Source organism: Phalangium opilio, unplaced genomic scaffold (assembly GCF_054372755.1).
Source record: "Phalangium opilio isolate 3A_F unplaced genomic scaffold, DU_Popi_V2 ptg000090l_1, whole genome shotgun sequence".
NCBI lineage: Eukaryota > Metazoa > Arthropoda > Arachnida > Opiliones > Phalangiidae > Phalangium > Phalangium opilio.
The window spans coordinates 1,317,696-1,340,036 of NW_028324195.1; positions in this window are offsets into that span (position 1 = coordinate 1,317,696).

Genomic DNA, 22,341 nt, shown 5'->3' on the forward strand with positions numbered 1-22,341 from the left:
GGTGTCCTCTTTCCAAATTTATTTATAAATGCATCCTTGAAATAGAGTCTTGTATCCCTATAACCTTGTCCGCTGTGATGCCCTCTAGTATCACGATTTGTTAATGCGTTTTTCCGTGCGGTACTGAAATTCACCCCAGATAGTTTACCACCGGCGTTATGTTTTATTTGTGAAAATATGGTTTCCACTGCGCTGCCATTAATTCTTAAAGGGCACAAGTAGTAATCGTCTTTGTAAAACGCCAAAAATTCAGCCACCAGCCCTTTCATTCCAAACACCATGATTCTAAATAGAGCCCATGTCTAAAATATCACAACCCTATGTTAAATGTTGGTTCATTAAGTGTGCCAAATTATTTAGAGGTGCACGCCCAAACGTCTTGAGACGTTAACGCAAACAACAGCCATACCTGCCATGAAACGAAGAACTTTTAACGTGGACTATAAAGATTGTAATCGGGAATTTCACCTATTTCAATATTAAAAATGACAATTTGAAGGGCTAACACCATAAAGTTAGATGTTAAAGAATCATACGCAATAGGGATTTTAACCAGTCTGAGAAATAGTCGAGACCCTTTGTAAGGTTGTCCATAACAACGCTTGATGAAGACCGTATTGCGTTCTTTGAGAGAATTCCTTTTTCGAAAAGATTTTGGCATGCTTGCAAGTACGCAAACGTAGCCATGTTCGCGTCATATCCGTGCGGTTTGATGCCAGATTTTGGATTAGCGTACTCGTAAATGGCAGAGATAACATCATTTTTCTAGAAAATATGACATTCATTTAGTTCCTGAATCTCAAAAATACCCATTTATAGCCAGACAACAATTACCTGTAAGATTCGCGCAGGCTTCACATTTAATTTTGTCCAAGAATCCCTTTCCGTAAAGCTTTGAAGTAGGTGGGGAACTTGGCGCGGTACTCTTCGCTTTCGGTTGTCATCATCTCAAAGTTTAAGATCGATTATCTGCTTCCAACCAAATTCAATTCCCAGATTTAAGAATTTTTTGGCGCGTTGAGGATCGGAAGAAAATAACGCGTTGATCATATTCTTAAGCTAAAACAAAGTAAATATACATTAAGTTCATCAAACCAAATCAAGAATTAAAAAGTTACCTGGTGTGATGATGAAATATATATTTCGGTCAAGGTTGATTGGATTAGGGAATGACGCATCAACAGAAATGTCAGCCGTGTTTTCGAAGCTAAATGTTTCAAAGAGGTCAGCTACAAGTTTTATTACGCTCAGATTAGAACTAGCACCGTCGCACACCAAACACGATACGTTAAACCCTGTAAATTGGAAAGCTTTCAAAACTTCCATTAAACACGCAAGGGTGTATTGAACATCAGCAGTTGAAGGAAGAGCAAAGTAGGGTCCAATAACATCGTAGTTGGACGTCAGATCTCGCCACAAAAATTGGAGCATAAAATTTGATTTGCTTATACTTTTGTCAAGGTTTATTTCTTTGAATAAGTCTTCAAGATATGGATATTCATCCGCTTGCATTGCAAGACCCATAAATTCATGGTTTTTACTGTTCCATACAACCTTAGCCGCCACATTAACTTCATCGAATATTAATGTTCCATCTGCTTTCGGTTCATTGAACCCAAGCCTAATTTGCTCTTTAACAAATAAATCATAGCATAATTTTTGTTCTTGAAGTTTTTGGTAATCGATTCCTGGTTTATCCAAATTTTTGTCTGTTTTCCTCTGGATAGACCGCCACGAGGGTAAATTCAAAATCTTTAAACTCTGAAGTGCTTCATATACTGCTTTTCTCCTGCATGCTAGTGCCATTACTAAACGATACGATACTAGGTTCCATCTATTCCCCTTAAAACCTGAAACTAAAACAAAACCCAGTTTATTAAACACATTTGTATTCAGGTTGTTTCTACCATACCGTTTCTTGCTTGATCGTTAAAAAAATCAACCTTTTCGTCTTCTAAATACTGTCTACAGTCATTGTCGTACGTTTCGCGAAAAAGTTTACGACATTCTTGGTTTTTGTCAATTTCGCCAACAGTTAAAACCTCATCTATAACATGAGAGAAACGTTTATTGACGAATCTAGTAACCGATTGCATTTCCTGGTGTTGTTTATCGTTAAGTGTTATTTTCATTCCATCAATTTTGGCTTTATGGTTTTCAGTTTTTCTTTTTAAATTTTGGTGCCTGTACTGAGTTCGCCTTCGTTTAGCAGCTAAGCTAGTTGGAGATAAATAGTCAAGCCGGCCAGATGAAGAGGGAGCCATTCGTCTCTTGCGAGCAGGGGATTTCAAAGCTTGACTCCTTCGTGTAACGCTAACCTTTAAATACTTGACCAGACCCTTACAAGCACAACACATGTTTCCCAAAGCATTATATTTCTAAATAAATAACCTTCACATTTCTTGGCTTTGTAGTGTAATGCTGGTGTATCGTAAACCAACATATTGTTGGGAGTTTTGATTAAGTTACTTAGAATGCCACCAGTGTCAGATCCTAATCCAGGGCAAAACAACTTCTTTTCGTCATTAAAATCCTTCAACAACTTGAACATTTCTTCGTAGTTGAACTTGTCTTCTTCACTGCAAATTCTAATACACTCTAAGAACGGCTAAGTACACTTTAAGATCAATTTTTTGCCAGTAAATGATCTCAAAGTGATCGTGTAGTGTTCTAAAACATTTCTATCCTGTAGTAAGCGATCTTATAAATTTAAGTGATCTAAATATGTTATTTCAATCCTCTGAAGATCATCTGCCGCATTGAGATCATGAAAAGCACTTTATACCAAAGACATACGATCTAAAAATGACAATATATATATTTACCTATACTGTCCTTCTTGCTTCCCCCCCCCCAGCTTCCCAATACTTAATTCAATGATACTCTAATATTATGTAGTTTATTTAGTTTGTTATAATTTACTATTGTTATTATAATCAAATTTTCGTTCGTTATCTACTAATTTTGTTTCCTACCTCAAATTATTGTGCCCCTACCTTCCGTTTTTTTATCCCGGTGTCTATTTCAAGCCACTCTGTTGACTGTGTAGACCAATTATTCCAAATAAATAAATAAATAAATAAACTGGGGAACCACCGGAAAACGTCGTCTCACTCCTAAAAACCACAGTTTCCATCCCACAAGTTCACAACCGCTATAGCAACCAATCACACCCCGTCCTTTTAAGTACGTATATATAGTTGATGGGAAATTGGTCACAATATAGCCGCGATTACCCGAGAGCAAATTTTAGGTCTCTTAGGCTTTGCTAGTGGTGTCAAGTAACAAAAGAAATCGGCTTGATGCGCGCTATCAAAGAGAATATAGGGGAGGAGTGCGCGTTGAAGATGCGCGGTAGAAAAGAGTGACAAGTTTTGCCCCATTTTCCACTCCTCTCCTATATTCTCTTTGGCGCTATACCGCGTGCGCGAAGCGAACAACGTAGGCAAGTAGGCCGTGACGTAGGAGAGAGAAAAAAAAAGCAATCGGAGGCTTCGGAGCATTTCTCTTTCTCATCGCCTTGGCGAAGTTTGCGTGATCCTCGGTTCAATCTTTTATTCTTCAGAATAAGTAAGTATAACATTTTTGTTAATTTAAATGTACAGTATTAAGCGTTAAAACATTTTTATAATTTAGATAGTAAAAATATCAATCCCAACTTTCCTGTGATAAAATCCTGACCAACGTTTATAACTAACTAACTAAGCCTTGGCTAAATCCTCGTTTTAATTTTAACCTCTTCAGAATAAAGTAAGTAATGATTTTGTTAATTCAAATGTACAGTATTAAGCGTTAAAACATTTTTATAATTTAGATAGTAAAAATATCAATCCCAATTTTCCAGTGATAAAATCATGACCAACGTTTTCAACTAAGCCTTGGCCAAATCCTCGTTTTAATCTTAACTTCTTCAGAATAAAGTAAGTAACGCTTTTGTTAATTTAAATGTAGAATATTAAGCGTTAATTGAAACGTTAATTTCATAGTATTTGGTTTTTGAATGAGGAAAATTATTTAAGTTGTTTACTATTCCCACGCTAGGATTTCTCAAGTGCATGATGAACGGTTTTTAGGTCAATATGTCAAGATTTGATTGCAATTCGTGTTGTTACTCCGAAAAAAGTGGAAACGATTTGAGTTTTCATTGCATTAAGCAACACGTGAATGATCCTTCCTTCATAGTGAAGTGTAAATTTTGCCCATACTTGTCAAAAAGCTATAACAACTTCAAGAAACATTGTTCTAAACATCACAAACATAATGAAATTGCAGTTAATGAGAACGTAGCTGAAGTTAATGGCGAACCATGTAATGAAATTATATATGACAGTTCTGATTCTCATGATTCTATGGATGAGACTTTCAACATGTTTAACCAAACGCATAATGAACCAGGGGCTAACAAATTCGACCTTGAAACACCATTTCATGATTTAAGAAATGTTATGGGGTATTTTTTGCTAAGATTGGAAGCAAAATTTGGATTTAGTAAAAAGAGCATTAATTGCATTGTCGAACAATTGGAAGGTATATTTAAAGCCTTGGGTATTTACATTCGTGTTAAATTTGGAACATTTACTAGTGAAGATGGGAAACCATTATCTGACCCAATATTTGATGATTTCTTTAACTTTGAAGCAATAGCTAGTTTTTTGAAAACTGATGCCTTAAGAAAATCGTTTTTCAAATCTAACTTTAAATTATTAACACCGGAACAAACCTTTATGGGTAGAATAAATGTGGTTCAAAAAGGGAAAGTAAAACGGCAATCATGCTGGGGCTATAGCATTCCCATAATAGAAAGTCTCAAATCGCTCATCGCTATTCCAGATGTTAAGTACTGGTTGATAAACTCGCATGACAGTCAAGATGAAATTATGAAAGATTGGTGTGATGGAACCTTCTACAAAAATCATAGCTTGGCTGGCACATTTTGCATAAAAATTCTTCTTAACGTTGATGATGTTGAAACTGTGAATCCCATTGGCATGAATAGGAAAATTCACAAATTAACATTTTTTACTTACGAATTAGCGAATATTCCGCCAATGTTTCGATCAAAATTATACACAAAACAGCTTCTTGCTATTGTTAAATCTTCCTATGTCAAAAAATTCGGAATGAGAAATATCTTGATGGATTTTATTCAGTCTATGAATGCCCTTTATGATGGTTTAGACTTAGGATTTGAGGTAAATGGAACCCATCAAAAAGTTACCGCAATGTTACTGGGGACCCCTGCAGATACTCCCGCCTCTAATCAGTTATGGGGTTTTAAGGAAGGTGTTGGTTTTGCCCGTAAATGTTGCAGAACTTGCCACGGTTCTAAACCGCAAGTATTCCAAATGTTTACAGAAAGCGCATTTAATTTACGAATGACCGAAGATCATCTTGACCAATGTGAACTTCTTGAGGAAATTCAATCGAAAAAGGCGCGTGATGAGTGGAGTGCAGAGTACGGTATAAATAACCGATCTCCATTATTTGATATAAAAGATATGGATTTATCTATTGCCATTCATGACCCAATGCATGTGTTACTAGAAGGTGTCGTTCTTGTAGAAGTTAAAGCGTTTCTTACATACTTAATCTCAGAAGCGAAGCTTTTTGACTTAGAATGGTTAAATGATTCATTGTGTAATTTCAAGTACCATTATCTTGAATGTAAATCGAAACCACCTATCATAGAAAACTCTCTAATAACTGGAAACTCTTCTTTAAATATTTCCGCCGCATGTTGTATGACGCTTGTGGAAATATTACCCCTGGTTCTTATTGAAAAATGTGAAGAGGTAGCTGCGGAAAATTTGAGAAATTTTATTCGCCTAGCCCAGATTGTGGTTGTAGGAACTTCACCGTATGCTACTACGACAACCATAACACAACTCAAATTGGCTGTTGAAGAATACATATCAGAATTTTCTAGACTCTATCCGGATATAACTATAAAACCAAAGTTCCACTACCTTGTCCATTTACCGAGGCAAATTTCTATGTTTGGCCCATTAAGACACCATTGGTGCATGCGGTTTGAGGCTTTTTTTTCAGTGTTCAAAGGGCGCAAATGGGGAAGCTTCAAAAACATAGCTTTAAGCATGTGTAATTATCAATTGCTACGAAATTGTTACTATCAACGAAACCCTGATGGAAGCCCAAATCAAAACTATTTGTATGGTGCAAATGAAATCTCTGTTAGGAAGTTATTTGATTTTGCTGAATGTTCCGAAAACATGGCGGCTGAGATTGCAACATTATTAGGGCAGGGCCAAATTTGGGAGGTTAAGGAAGCGAGTGTTCACGGCCATAATTACAGAGATGGAAATTGCCTAGTTATTAATGGTGTCGACAACGCATTACCAAAATTTGCTATTATTGAGCGTATTTTAACTGTAGAAGATGACGTGTATTTTATTGTCCGAGAATCAGAATCTGTAATTTATGACTGGCGTATAAATGCCTATGAGATCATTTTTAGTGAACTTTTCTCTCTCGTGACTCAAATAAATCTTCAAAACCCCTTTTCTTTAGCTCTAAGGAACTTGAAGGATAAACTTTATAGTGAATAAATATGCTTGTTTGATAAATTCATAAACAGTTGTAAATTTAGCTGACCCACGTTTTCAAGAACGCATAGATTATATTCCATGTCAGTAAACAATGCTTCGTTATTTATTAAACTATTTAAATTAAAATTTCCTAGCCTAGATCGTGTCTTATTTTTAAAGATTGTCATTTTTAATTAATTAAAAATGACAATCTTTATAAATAAGACTCGATTTATATTCAAAACATGCAGGTGCTACATATAAACCGTTTTATAGTTTTACATTTTTGGTCTCATACTTCAACAATCATGCTGGACAGTAGAAACATTGAAAGAGGACATTGTAAAGATTGTGGACGTGACGAATGTGACGAGTATCTAAGAAGCGCAGATGAAAATAACAATAATTGCGGTTATTGCAACTGTCCTGTGACTAAGCACGAAAATTGTATGCAAATATACATCTTAATTTAAAAGCTATTAATATGTTTATGGTTTTTTAGTGACAAGATTGCAGAATGTATTAAGGCCAAAAGGTACAAACAATGATATATCAGTTACACCAGAAAACACGAATGCTGATGGTGATGCACTTAAAGTTTCCCAACCAAACAATGTTAATGAGAAGCAAATTAATTTTGCAAACAATGATGAAGGAATCCCAGAACACCTACCGAACACAACAGTAGACGCTTGTGAAATTGTCCCTGATATAAAAACTGCTGGTGACGGTGATTGTGTAAAAATGACGGAAAGTGATGCACATCAGGAACACCATGATATTTGTAACATTAAAACTACAAGTATAAATGAAGGCAAGACATTTGATGTTGAGGGGTGTTCGACATCTTCTGGAAGGGTATGGTTTAAATATCAGTCTAAATCGCTTTATCAAAGCTTATTCCATTTTCCGTGTTTGTTTAGATTGAAGATTATGGAATGCCTAAGTTTTCCAATTATATTCAAAAATCCCTTGAAGATGGATCTGTAACTAAGCAGCAGACGTGGGGCTTGTTCATCAGTGAATGCTGCTATTTTTATGTCAAAAATCCACATGTTCGTACTGGCAGCGCTTATAAAATAATTGGATCTATGATGTACGACTTGTATCCTAGTATAAAGATGGCTGGGGACTATCCATGGGTAAGTTTTCGCAACTATAGTTTAGCGATGTCGGCCATTATGAAGTGATTCTCATTAGGGATGTTCTAGCCTTGATTTTTAGGGTTCAAGCCGAGCCTCGAGCCTTGAATATTTTTCTTATCGTGCTTCGAGCCGAGCCTTAAGACTCATAGTTAAATTCTAGTTTCGAGCCACTATTGAGTTTCAAATTTAGCTCTAATTTTGTATGTTATTATTAATTTATGCTTACAAAGGTCATAGTGTAATGAAAAAACTTTGTGAGTAACAAATATACAGGGCATACATTCTAACATCACGTGGATTATAGAATGTATGCCCTGTACTCGGCTCGAGGCTCGATCGAGTACTCGAACCTTATCGAGCGCTCGCACAGGCCTAATTCTCACAAAGCTAAATATAAACCGTAACTGTTTGAGGGAAATCATTCCCGAAGCCTTGCCAAGTCAAGTGTTTCATCCTTTAGCTAATTCTTCGTTTTAACTTAGTCTCAATTCAAAGCTGCACTCAGTCAAAAAATACGTAAGCAACGTGTAATTGATAGAATGCCGTCTGAAGAAAGAAAGGGTTTCCAAAGGTTAGCTTCTGCAGCCACTGATACAGTTGTCCCAATCAAAAAAACCCAATCAAACGCCGACAGAAAGAAATTGTCTTCAAGGTGAAGTACCTTGTGAAAATAAATGTTACTTTTATTAACATAATGTAAATTAATTTATAATAAACGTTGTAGCGAGTTTTCAAGAAACCAATTTAAAGGGGAAGAACTAAGCGAGGTACAGCTAAATGATTGTCTAAACACGCTTAAAACCGAATTTCAAAAGCCGAAGCCAGATAGCGGTGTAATTAAAGCTCTTCTTAAGAAGACTTTTGTTAATCGAACCAGCTCGATGAGGAAGGATACCGCAATCGAATGTTTAATGGAAGAATATCCATGCTTTGAGAAAGTGGAATTTGTGAGTAATATACATATTGGAAATAGAAATATGAAATGTTAACCATATTTTCTTTCAACTCTATTATAGATTTTGTTCGAGTTTAGATTACTGTGTGGCAGAGAATCCTTCGAGAAAATTAGTAAAAACATGAAATTGTTTTTAGATACCATTATTGACGTTTCTGAAGTGAAAAAGATGAAAAACGTGAATATATTTTATTATGGTGGTAAAATCGAAAAGTTAATTGTCATTCTATGAATGATTTGATTGGAATTAAGTTCTGTAACATTTTGTCGCCCAGGCCACTGTTCACAATTAAGAATTAAATAAACCGTGGTTCGGAAGACAAAATATTACAGAACATTTTGAAATGAGAATAACCCACGAAACCCAGTGTTCTGTGGTTTTACCACCATTTTTCAAACTCTTTGATGAGAATTGCTAAATAAACTATTAATCGTCACAGGAAAAGGACCACTTCCTTGCAGCGTGGAATTGGTTTGTGTCAAAATCTGGAACTTATCAGACCAAAGGGGCTAAAACCGAACCAATAATTGAGGAGGTAAAAGTGAGTATATCATATAACATTATACTGATGATTTAAATCAACTAATTTTACGTGTTACAAGGATTCAGAATTTCTATCGCATTTTGAAAAGAGGATCACTGGACCACCTCTGTGTATTCTTTCTATTGTTAGTGGGAAAATGGAGAAAGTTGCAGTTGTGGGAAATGGATTTAAAACTATATTCCTTGAGAAAGAAAAAAGTGTTCCGAGCATATTATTGACGTTGTTAGCGATATATTATTTTGTGGAACTCGATTTTCCTAAATGCTTCCAGCAACCCATGGCTCTGCTCTCGAAATGGGTCATGGGCCACAATTATTATAAACTTTCAGCTAGAGCTTCAAAACTGGACTGCCAACTTGGCAAGGTTTTGCAATTGTAAATTTCAAATAAATTTGTTTCAAACATAAGAATTTTCTGCTTTATTTATCTTTAAGAACACCATTGTAGATGCATTATAGGATCATTTTAGGATCACACAAACTAATCTTATTTTGAGAAATTTAAGATCATTTGTCATTAATAGCACATCTTGGGAACATACAGAGAGCATATTTGTAAGATCATACGCACTTTTTAAGATCATTAATAGCTCATTTGGAGATTAAATGGATATCATATAAAGATCGCTTGTAAATGATCTCAATGTGTTATGTGATCTTAAATCGTTACCAAAAATGACAATCTTAAAGTGTGCTCCAAACTGATCTTAAAGTGCGTAAGAAATTTGCAGTGTTTAAGAACCGAACCATTAAGCTCTACTCCACAGAACAGTACGTTTAGTCTCATTTAACAAGTAGAATCGCAGACATATTTAACTTATCCTTGATTATAATATGTATCGAATGAACACTTTCTGGTTATTTCAAGTGAAGCCTTAAAAATATAATGAATGTCTATTTATAACCATTTATCTAAATATTCGTTAAAGCTAGATTCGCCTTTACTGACCTGTTTCATTGATGATTGTTTGATTGTAAAATCCAGATTCAAATTTGATACACAAAGTTCCCTAAACCCTTTACCTATTTCACAAGGCATTAAACTGAAACAGTCATCAGTTTGAAGGCCAGAATCGGTTGTACTTTTGTCGGGAACCGCACATTTAGTTGTTGAAATGTCATCAGTTTGCATCGTTGTATCTGACAATTCCCTAGGCAACGTTTGTATCCATACCGAATGAACTTTAGGCCGAGGCTTAGTAGTAACAATCCTTAAAATAACGATTGGCCATTTGAGTTTCAGCTACTTTACGTACAACCGGTAGCCGTAGTTGAAGATTACACTGAGTAGCTATAGAATGCGTAGTAGGACTCATTTGTAACTACAGTTTGATGTAGAAATTAATTAAATAACAAGCACATGCTTAACAACGAACTGCAAACCACAAGAACAAGCCACAAGTGGTGTTTAGCAGACGCCGAAAACCTAGTACCTCGTTTCAAGAGTCGGAGAACTATTTTCTTTGATTTTTCTGGTTGGTCAATTTAGAAATACGTTCAGTGAGCCAGAACCAATCGTTGAAAAGCCCAAGCAGTAATATATGGTTTTAGAGTTATTCGGAACTTGCCCATCCCGTTTTCGCGCAAAACCCATATCTATAACACGGTAAAACACCTTCATTAAGAAATTTAGCATTACGGCAATGGGAAGTGTCATACTTATTGTTATTATGTTACTTATGGTAGAATTGGTAGAAAATGTGTTGAGCTAGAAAAATTCTAATAAGGAACCCCGAATTAATAAACTGGTCCCACCGTCTATTTTTTCCAAAAACCATAATTAATAAAGTGGTCCCTGGGACCACTGACCCCAAGTTTTGGAATAAATAAACTGGTCCGAGCAATTAATAGACTGGTTTTATTTCCTACCCTGCGTGACGAGCCCATGTAAACAATAAATATGGCAGCGAGCTACGGAACCTCAGGAGGTTTAAGCCTCGGTCTTTAGTGAATCGGGGTCCGAGTAACGGGAGTTTCTGAAGCGTTTGCAAATCTTATTTAAATTTATATTTTAATTATTATGTAACCGATTTATATTACTGAACGAATTGTACCTTATACTGTAGCAGACCACCCTAAAAGTTGGGCCAAGGTTTTTCAACTGTTGCAGGCAAACATGGTATCCGTTGCATTACAACTCACATTATTGTCAGAGGGTACTGTGACACTATCACGTTCCAAAGGCTCATGAAGGTTGCAATGTCTACGAGACACTAGTGGTTTTACTATGGTAATCAAAATGTCTGGTGAGATATATTCCTGCAGTTGTTTAATAAGCAATATTCGTAATCACTGTCTAAATGCCTTTGCTGTAGGGTATCTATTTCCTCTGTCACGTATACGACCGAACAAACTCTCTAAGGCGTTTTGATTGAATCGTCCTGGCATGATATATGTAAACCCATCCTGTCTTAGGTACTCCTCTGAGTGAAGTATTGATATTGTTGACATTATTAACCCTGTCTGACACGGTTTCCAAGAACGCCCGATTTGTATGCGTTCAATGATGGACATTACTTCTTGTAGCAGACGTCTTCTCTCTACATTTAAGGCCTTGCTCTTGCAACAACCTCGCATGATTGCAAACGAATTGCACATCAAACGGCAGAACCAAGCAGTTGTCTTCGCAGCTTGGTCAAGCCTATTTACCTGCACAAGTGTTTCCAAGGCCGCAGTTGTGGAGCTACTTAAGACGTCTTGCGCAAGTGGAACCCTCATTTTTTGGTAATGCGATGGATTTACATGTGTCGCGGTCAGTTTTGGTGCCAATTTTAATTCAGACGTTTATTGCAGGTTCACAAGTTCCCTTATGTACTTCACATCAACGGTGTCACTTGGAAGGTCATATTGAGCTACAATATCGGGTGGTATTTTCATGGTGTTGTTCAAGAGCGCTGTTCTAATATTCTTGAACACATGGGGTAAATCAGCCATCACATAAATGTCTTTCCTTGGTTTGCACGGGTGAGGAAATGTGTTTCGTCTCTCATGTGCATTAACCTTGATCCCCATAAGATTTAAACTTCTAAGGTTGTTGGGACCCATGTCACTCACTAGTGAAACCACTTGCAGGCCAATATTGTCAAGAGCTTTGATACAGTCCGTGATTAATTGTGTTTGATCTCGTCCATTGACACTGTTTCCTGTTAGGTGGTATGCCAAAATATATTTCCACTTTTGACTAGCGGAGCGTACCATTATCACAGCAACATGGGTAGCCTTGTTGTCTCCTGGAAGGGTTGCGTTACCAATTACTTGTTTCAGCCCAGCATCGTACTCAACCGCTTGCCTAATCTGGATCTCGTCCACCAGTATGACCACTTTCCGTTGCATGTCTGTTAGACTTATTACATGGGTTTTAAGGATATTCAGTGCATCGTCTTGAATTCCAGGAGGGGCCTGGAACACTTCAATGGACTTTTGCCATGTTCTAATTGCGGTTAATGGGAATCCACGGTGTCTAAGATACTGATAACCTTTGTTGCCAACATTATGAAGTAAGGACAAGGATTCACACTTGGTTTGAGCTGACCACTGGCAATTACGTGTGATGTCCACTACACGTTTAATCTGATCTTCAGTGAAAAGCCTCTCCCAAGCTAGTTTGTACGCGTTAAGGCGTTGAATTGTCTTTACGAGTTCCTTATTCTCGTTCGATAACCGTTGAATAGTTAAATGCGATACAAGCACCTCATCGCTGTCTTTGCGTGTGTTGTGTGTGGCATCTACGGTTTGGGTTAGCTTATGTGCCATAGAATCATCTGGGTGAAGTGTTTGTGTCGCTTGAGTTAATGTACTATTTGATGATGTTTGACACATTATAACACTTAACGTTGATTCATGGGCTTGGATTAGCTGTTGGGTAGCGTTAGTTTCAACATCTTGATCCCTGATATTGATAGATACATTGGCACCTTCAGGATCATTGTCTTGATTCGTCGTGTTACACATAGGTGTATCGCTCGTGGCACGCTATGGATACCAATATGATATACCATTATTAGACAGTGATACCTATTTAGGCAAGTAGTATTACATCGAATCGACTGTACGACTATGAGGCTGGGTGGATGTAATTGGGACATCTTGCTATGATTGCAGTAAGAGCTGCTAATTTGAGCCTATCGAATAGTGCGTCGCGACAATAATAGTAGCATGTGTCTTACCGTTATACAGGAGAGTGTATTGCTGTGAGAAGTGATCACAGATGTACGTCGCTGGAATCAGGAAGCAATTGTAGGAATGGCCAACGGTAACTTCTGTCCTTTCACACCAAAGGCGGTGGTTGCAAAATGATCCTATTGTTATAAACGCCATTATAGTAATAATAATAAATTATTGTCACATGAAGGATATTTAATAAATATTTGAAAATTATTGCTGTACTTCTATTCGTACCTTACAAACACTGAGGTTAGTCAATGGTTTACCGGTAGGCCGACCAAGAAACAAAAGCCACTTCCTATTGATATCGGGGGTTCTTGGTATCCGATACATTGGTATCCCTGAATGCGTTCTGTTGCTGCAATGCAATACAGCACACTTTCGTTGCTTGACACCTACCATGGCTTTGTTTTGAACAAATGACACAATTTTATCGTAATCAAGCTTTATTATCTCCATAACAAAATACAATGCTGTCACAAACGGTTTTTAACACGTTTAAATCTCGCGGGCAGTTCCGGTTTACCACTTGTTGGTTCGTTTCAAATCAGTTCTGCAGTTCCGAACTGATGGAGGGAGTGTATAACGCCATCTATTCACGTACACGCGAAACAAAATGCGTGCACCGCCGTAGATGACGTCGAATTTCACCAATCGGCGCTACTCGGTCTATAATTACTCTAGTGAAGAGTCGTGTTCGAATTTACGGGATTTCAGTGTCAGTTCAGTTCAAGGCACCTTCACCATGATAACGGTAAGTTTGTGGCGATTTCCTCTGCCTGTTGACAATATGCGACCATAGAGCAATATTAAAGTAGATTTAAATTTCATTTATAGCTCAAACAATTTAATCAAAACGAGGGAGAACAAACAATTGCCGGCTGCTTATGTGTTAGATGTCTGCTATTGCGTGTGTGGCAATTGTGCACCAATGCCACAAGAACCAGAGAACAAATCTTGCCGGGATGCAAACTGCCTTACAAAGAACCCCGAATTTAAACTTTTGTGTTTAGAGCCATTTGTGCTAGTTTTGAACATGCGTATGAGAAACGAACTTCTTTTAGACAGGGATATGCTGAACATAGAAAATAATAGACTTCGCTTCGCAGCGTATTCAAATCTTTGCTTGTGGCTTTACGGCAGGTTGGGGGTTGGAAACAGACTAGTCTTGCCAGCTTGTTCTGTTTTGGCTATTCGACACCGTTTTCCGAGCCCAAATGGCATTTTTAAGGATTTCAGGAGGGGTTTTTACCCAGATTAACTTGAAACTAACATAGTAAACGCGAAATTGGATTTTCTTCAATTTTTGGATTACTTGAATTTATTTCGCTTTTAAAATTTCCCGAAATGTTTCAAATTACTCATTATTTTTAGATATATTTTTCACTTTTAAACACTTAGAAATAAGTTTAGAATTCAGTTCATTATTTGATCAACTTAAAAGGCCATCTTTCAATAAATATTTTTTTAAAAATTCTATTTGTAAAAATATATCAGCTGACGTTTCGTAAGTTTTATGATACCAAGTTGATATTGCTTTTTTTTAGAGAATTCACGCATTGGAGAATACGAACGAGGAAAACGATTTTGCATTTCCCTAGCATAACTTGTATTACTATGGGTTTTTTTAGGCAGAATAATTTGTATGTGATTTTCAGAATATTAAAAAATAAAAACCATAAATCCATCAAAACTACTTAGTAATTTATTTATACTTATACTTATTTCTTTTCAAAATAAACTTCAAAACAAAGTGGCGTAGTGAAATTAAATGATTTTTTTTTGATATTTACTTTTAAGAATATACTTTATGTTTATTTATATATGTGTATGCATTGCTTTGTTTTGTTAACCACCTTTTATAGGCCTCTGTGGTTGTCAGTAACTTTGGATACGAGATAATTATTAAATACGTATAGTTTACTCACACATCTTTGAAAACAGTTTTAAATTTTTCTAACAGCCTAAACTTGCCTTCGTAAGGATACCAATATCACTTAAAATACTGCTAATTAAATCAGTATAAACACAACAAAACCGTCTCGTAATAATATCCAAAATTCCAGATTGGGTATACATAAAACAAGAGCTACCGCAATATTTTTGAAGTTGCTATTGGTCATGGTATTAACCAATAACAGGCTGATACCCATATAAATCCCGCCTTTCAAGATTTTTGGGTAGAGCCATCTAGTGAGCGAAAATCGAGTTACGGGTGGCCCGCGCTTTCCTTTAAAATAATGAAAATAACAAGTTGTTAATTTATAAATATGTATCCTAATACGAAAAGTTATTATTATATTTATTTCGTTCCCAAATTCTCTGGCTAGAAATCATATCCTACAGAATGATCGAATTAACATTAATTGGGAAAAAATTGTAACAAATCGTGAAAGTTTATATGGCGCAGTCACGAAAAACCAAAAAAAACACACTGCAAAATGAAGTAAAGAACTAATAATTATTAAATTATTAAATTATTAATTGTTAAATTTACAAACTTATCACAAATGGTACTGTCTGACTGTGTGTGAATTGCACAACCAACAATGATATATTTTTCATATTTTCCCTTCATGCCAACAGAGGGCAGTTGAAAGAGGCTAAAGGGCCTATACCGCCACTTTTAAAAGGACTGTTTTACCTTTTCATTTGTAAATCCTTAGAGAAATAAAAAAATAATTTTAACGAAGTCCTTTTTGTGTAATTTTTAATTTTAACGGAACCAAGATTTTTTTCGAAACTTTCAGCAAACATTGGGTGCGTTCAGAGGAGCATTCCAAGTAGGGTGACTCAGCTTTGTTCCAAATCGGTTTCTACAATAGTCTTCATTGAACGCTAATTTGTTTTAGAATTAGGCTTAAGCAAGTGATTTCAATTTTTAATCTGTTAAACTTCGTAACATTTTTCTATTTAAGTGGAAATTTGCGAATAAATTATTTTATTTTGAGTCTAATTTCACATTCTCGAATTTTTAAACCATTTTTAAAATTTGGAAAACTTTTATAGTGACTTTTTGAAAATGCAAATTAAAAGCCTTGCTCTACCAAAACAGCAGCCAAGGCTTAATTTTCAAAATTTGTATTTTTAGAGTGAAATACACTGGTTGCGAATTGATGTACGGGAAAACTGATTATTAAATTACTTCTATTTCAAAATTTAGGGCTACAAAATGGAAAATTTTTCCATTATGAATTCTACCCTAAACTTTCCATTTTTTGGAGGAGGCTCACCTGGGCGCGACCAGCAACGAGGTGGTTCTGGAGGGAGAAGCCGGCCGCGAGGTAACGCTGAAAGATCCGTAAGATCCGGCAGGTTCGGGTGGCAAGGAGCTATTGGCTCTGTGGCTACAATGAGAGGCCAAGGAAGTTGGCGTGGTCGTTACCAATAAAGTGTTATAATTGCAATCGCTATGGACACATCGCGGCCAATTGTTGGAGACCGGGTATAGTATTCCATCTATCATTATAAGAAGTGAGTTTACCATTTTAACCTGTCAATTCAATAAAAAGGTGCTGCTAAGGTCTAGGGCACCGCCAAACCCACGTCTATCGACCAACCTATGGCCGTTGAAAAATCTGCGGCCGTCGACCAACCTATGGCCGACAAAAACTGTGCCGGTGTCACCGTCGTCACAAGAGACAACGAGGAAAATCTCCTCGATATAGAGGAGGATTTGAAGTCGTACGTTGAATGGTTTTTCATGAATTTAATTTCTAATTTCTTTTATTTGGGGTTTTAAAAAATATTTTTAACCATTTTTACGCAGGATGTCAGTTGACAAGCAACTTTATCAATAAAATGTTATTCTTTATAATATTTCACTTAAATAAATAAATATTTCAAACGTTATAAGAAAGTTTTTATTCGCCTCCATGAAATATATTGGTAAGGGCATGAGGGTTATAGAATATAATATTTCAGTTAAATAAATATTTCAAACGTTGCAACGAAGTTTTATTCGCCTACATGAAATATATTGGTGAGTGTTATAGAATATAATAGAGTGCATAGTGATAAGCGATCTTCTTCGTCAATAATTGACGAGTATGGTGAATTATTTACCAGAACAACAACTCTTTGGGCAAAGAATAGTTATTATAATAATAGTTATTATATATAATATTATAGTCATGAAGTTTATAAATAGACTTGTATTGCTCCATGTGGCATAGCAAGGATTCTCATTCATTTAACTCTTTCGTCTAAGACTGGTTCATAGACAAAATCATGAGTTAATAATATGTTAGCTCCCTTTAAGTTACTCAGGCTCCATAGGCGTAATGTATCCAGCGATTTCTTCCCATTTCGCCCGCGCGGGAAAAAAATCCGAATGTTGCGCTCTCTCTTGTCGTGAAAAAATCCCGCTCGTACGGCTCCTCGAACTCGAGTCGTCGGCTGCTTTTTCACCATGGAAGTGTTTTATTTGTGAATGTTTATGTTTTAACAATTTAACATTAAATCATGGCGTTTGTGTCAGTACTGAGACAAGAAATGCAGGAACTCAATGCAATTTACCGATATTGATCAAGAATGCTAAAGATAAGAGTTGTTATTGTGACTTGATACCAGAAAATTATACAACTGAGCTAAATCCAATCCACTGATCTCTTAACTGTTTTCTTAACCGAGGCTACTGAGCGAAATATTTGGCTGCTTAAATAGCTCCGATATCATTGGCTAGCTTTCACTACACGCGCTTCCGGGGAAAAACCGGAAAGAAGAGTAAATAAGATTTTCGTTCACGTGGCGGCCGCAGAGCGTCGCATATAATTGGGAAGCCGGCGGCGCGGGAGAAAACGCTGGAGTATAAAAATGAATTGCCTGTGTAACTTATAGGGAGCTAACATATTATTAACTCATGACAAAATACATAATCTGGGCAAAATAGTATAGATTAAAATATTAACAGGGATTTGATTGTTGTATGTGATATAGCAAATAAAAATGATTCAACATGTTTATCGAATAGTAAGGTCCTCTAGGTTCGCTTTAGTTTGAGTAAATAAATAACATACCAACAATATACAAAGCAATTCAGCAGGCTCAAAGAATGATGAAACCCTAGAAATACACTTGCGTAAATCGTCAAAACTATTTTAAAATTTAAATGTTTGACGAACAGTGTGACCAACAAACAATATACCTCACCAATTTCGTTGTGGTAGATCTCGTGGTTTAAGAAATAACGTGCTTTGTGTATGCTTCTACAAATACAAAACAGAAAACAACGTCCTATCCTAAATACAGATAACACGTATTAATCAACAACCATACTGTCGCTATTATAACCCTATCAGTACTTGAGACCTTAGAACATTCAACTTTCTTCTTAGTTTAACTGAAACTCATTGAAGACCCGAAGGTTGAAATAATGCTAGCGGAAAACGAAGAAGACGACAGAAGTTCTGTGTTTTTTTTTTAAGAAATACGGCTTAATATCAGTCTGGGAAATAAGGATAATTTTTAAACTAGTCCTTGGGACCAGTGACTTCCCCTAGTGTCCTAAATAATTAACTGGTCTCCGGAGTGGTCCCAGCCTTTGTTCTCCTATAGATTTGCAATTCATAAACTGGTCCCGAGGACTAGAAACCCCCACTTTTTGAATTAAAAAACTAGTTCAAGCAATTAATAAACTGGTTTTGGACCAGAGGAAGTGCACTGCTATTTCCCAGACTGATGAATATTGCTTTTCAATTTTCAAGCAAGTCTATACTAGCGCCGCCTTGCTACCAGCGCTGGAATGCCTCCCATGAAAAATAAAATTTACTGGACATAAGAAAAGAAAACCCACCGTTTTGCTGCTAGCAGACGACACAAAGGAAAAACTCGGCCGTAGCCAAGGTATATTCGTAGGGAAAAGTTACTATAGGGGGCGCTACTGAGAAATCTAAGATGGCGCCGGCTTAGGGAAACAAGCTCGTGATTTTTTGAGAGTATTAAGCGGGAAAGCATAAAGATGGTTAATTACTGCTCTGTTTTTGGATGTAAAAATAATGCAACTATGGAGAATGTACGGTTTCATAGATTTCCGTGGGATGTGAAGTTAGCAAAACAGTGGGAAGCTGCTCTAACAATGGGTAAACCTCATACCAAAACTATGGTAGTATGTTCGTGTCATTTTGATGAAAAGGATTACCTCCCTAAACCACAGTTTGAACTTTCAAGTAAGAATTTTTTTAAACTAGTTCTGATTATTTAAGGATATTATTATTTTTATATATTCATTCAATGTTTATAGATCTGTTAACGTATCCACCTAGGCTTTGACCATTGGCAGTCCCTTTAGTTAATGTACCAGTTAGGATGTTTGAACGGAAGAAAGTCGATAATTCTAGACTAGAAAGATTGAAAAAGAGAAGAGAGGCATTGAAAAAAAAGAAACATTAAAATCAACATTGCAAGCAGGTTTGACAGAAACTGTTGGTAAGTTACATTTACAGAACTATTATTGTATTAATGGTACATTTATAATTTTAGAATTAAACCAAGAGTAGTGTTAGATTGCACTGAAGTTGAAGTAGAGAAACCTGCTTGCCTCCAGTGCAAAATTAAAACATACTCCCACTACAAGGGGAGAAACACAACTAAGATCTTAGTAGTCATCACACCATCTAGGATTATTACATACGTAAGCAAAGCGTATTGCGGAAGATGTTCCGATCAACAAGTAACTGAAGAAAGTAAAATATTAGACAAATGCGAAGGCTTTATTGATGGAATAATGGTGGACATAGGTTTTGCCAAAGAAAATTTATGCAATGAACGAAATTTGGAATTAATAAGACCACCCTTTTTAAAAAAGAAGAAATATCAGCGATTATTAATTTGTCAACCCCAATTTTGGCTGATAACAAATTTTGATTTTATTAAGAATTATTAAACAAGAGATTTTACCAAAACCAATTTTATTTTGTACTTCAAATGTATTTTGTACTCTGAAATTTCTTACAAATCACTTCAAAATGAAAATGTACTTTTAAATATCACAATAAACCTTTAAATTATGACAATTTCTTCTTCCATTTCAAAAAAGATGGAATATAATATTTAAAATAAACTAACTGGAGCCTAGTTAGAAGCGTGTCCATAAATTTTTGATCTCTAGGAACTTCAATCACGCAACAGTCATCTTCCAATTTCGAATAAATTACTAAATAGCAATTTTGAAGACCTAACAAAGCTAGATTAAGTTGAATTTGACCATAATATTTATGTTTCGGTTTTGTCGTTTTTCTGTATGATGTATGGAGTTTTTTTAATCACAGCGCCAAGTTTCTCCTTTTCTCCAACAACAGGGCATTTAATTTCAACTAAATTATCAGCTACTAGGCCGTCAGGTGAACACCCCAAGAAAGGATACAACGGGTTGATCACAAATCCAATTTTAGAAACTTTGACATTAAGCTCTCAAAAGCTAGGAGGGCATATTTTTCATTATAATTGCGGTATAATTACCGTACTGCGTGTTGGCATTCCCATTGAATTTTGATTCCAGAGCCCTACAAATCTTTTCAGTTGGATCTTTTGGGAAGTAGGTATAATATAATATTCGTAGCACGTGCTTGCTGTAAATCTTTTTTCCTTTCACTTCTCCAAAAAGGATCACTCTGGCTTTCTGTTTTAATGGCAATGGCAACGGCTTTTTCTAAAGATACAGAAACTTCATTATCGTAAAATAATTTCTCTTCTTCAGTACACAAAGCTAGATGAGACAAAAGTCCACCCGGTCAATCATAATGCTGAAAAATTGTGTCATCTTTGACTTTTTATCACATTGGAGGTTTTTATTTTTGATAGGGCTTTCAATTAATATTCTTTCTTCCTTCCTTTCGTCTCGTTGCCTCTTTTTTACTTGACTTAAAACATGTTCACTAGGCTGAAGGTGTTTTTGTGAAGCCGTATCATGACTAGTGCTTGCTAAGAGAGATTCTAAGATACTCTTTAGAACTACCGGTCACCCCACACCTAACTATGTGGTTTTTCTTTAATTTCTGTTCTCCTTGAAGTAAACAGTTTTTACGTGTACCTATGTATTCCATAATTTTCACTAGAGACAAAGCAACAGGCACTAAAGAAAGAAAATTTTATTACTAGCTAGCCTTACTTTGTTTTTATAATGGGCAAGGCTTAGGTCAAAATTACTTATCTCGGATTTAGAGAGCCTAATAAATTTGTTTTTTAATTTTTCTGGTATGAAAAAGTGAGAAAATATTTCAGACTTACCATTATTATTTGTTTCTAATTGTCGATCATCCATAATCCACGGAAATGAATGGCAAAACTCAACAACAATCAACTATGCACAGACTGTGCCAAGCCGTCTAAGCGTTGAAGCCGCAAGCGTGACCGTGTTTCCCTAACATAGAAGTTCAATTTCTCACCGCCTGGTGGTACTAGTGAAACTTTTCGTAGTGAATAGTCTGTCAAACGAAAGAAGAGCCCTGAGAAATTTGTCCAAATTGGTGTCGCCACCTTCGACCCCATAGTACTTTATCAACTTGTTTTGTTTTGTCGATAGTCGTCTGTAATATAGTCTGCTATAAACAGATAGGCTTAATCGCAGTAGAACAATACCTTTTGCAATATATATTTAATATGTTTATGTTTCATTGTTTTTTACGATCATCGAGTATTAAAGAATATAAAACAAAATTAACGACAAGACACCAGTTTTATCTTTGTTGAACTAGCATTGCAATATATTTTAATGACATAATTTAAGTACTTGTCCATAAGTAGTTCTGCATCAAAGCGTCTTCAGTCCACGTCTTCATCAGAGTCTTCGCTGTCTTCTTGCATATTAATTTTAAGAGGTTCAATTGTGGTTTCGATGATGGGATCTTTTTCCCAATACTCATGCAGTATATTCTCGACGTGCTCTATTGCCCTACGCCAATTCTATGGTGTCACACGTTCAATGGCCCTCAATGTTGCATCTTGACCATCGAGAGTTTCAAATCAGAATTCCGCTTCGCAACGTCGTTC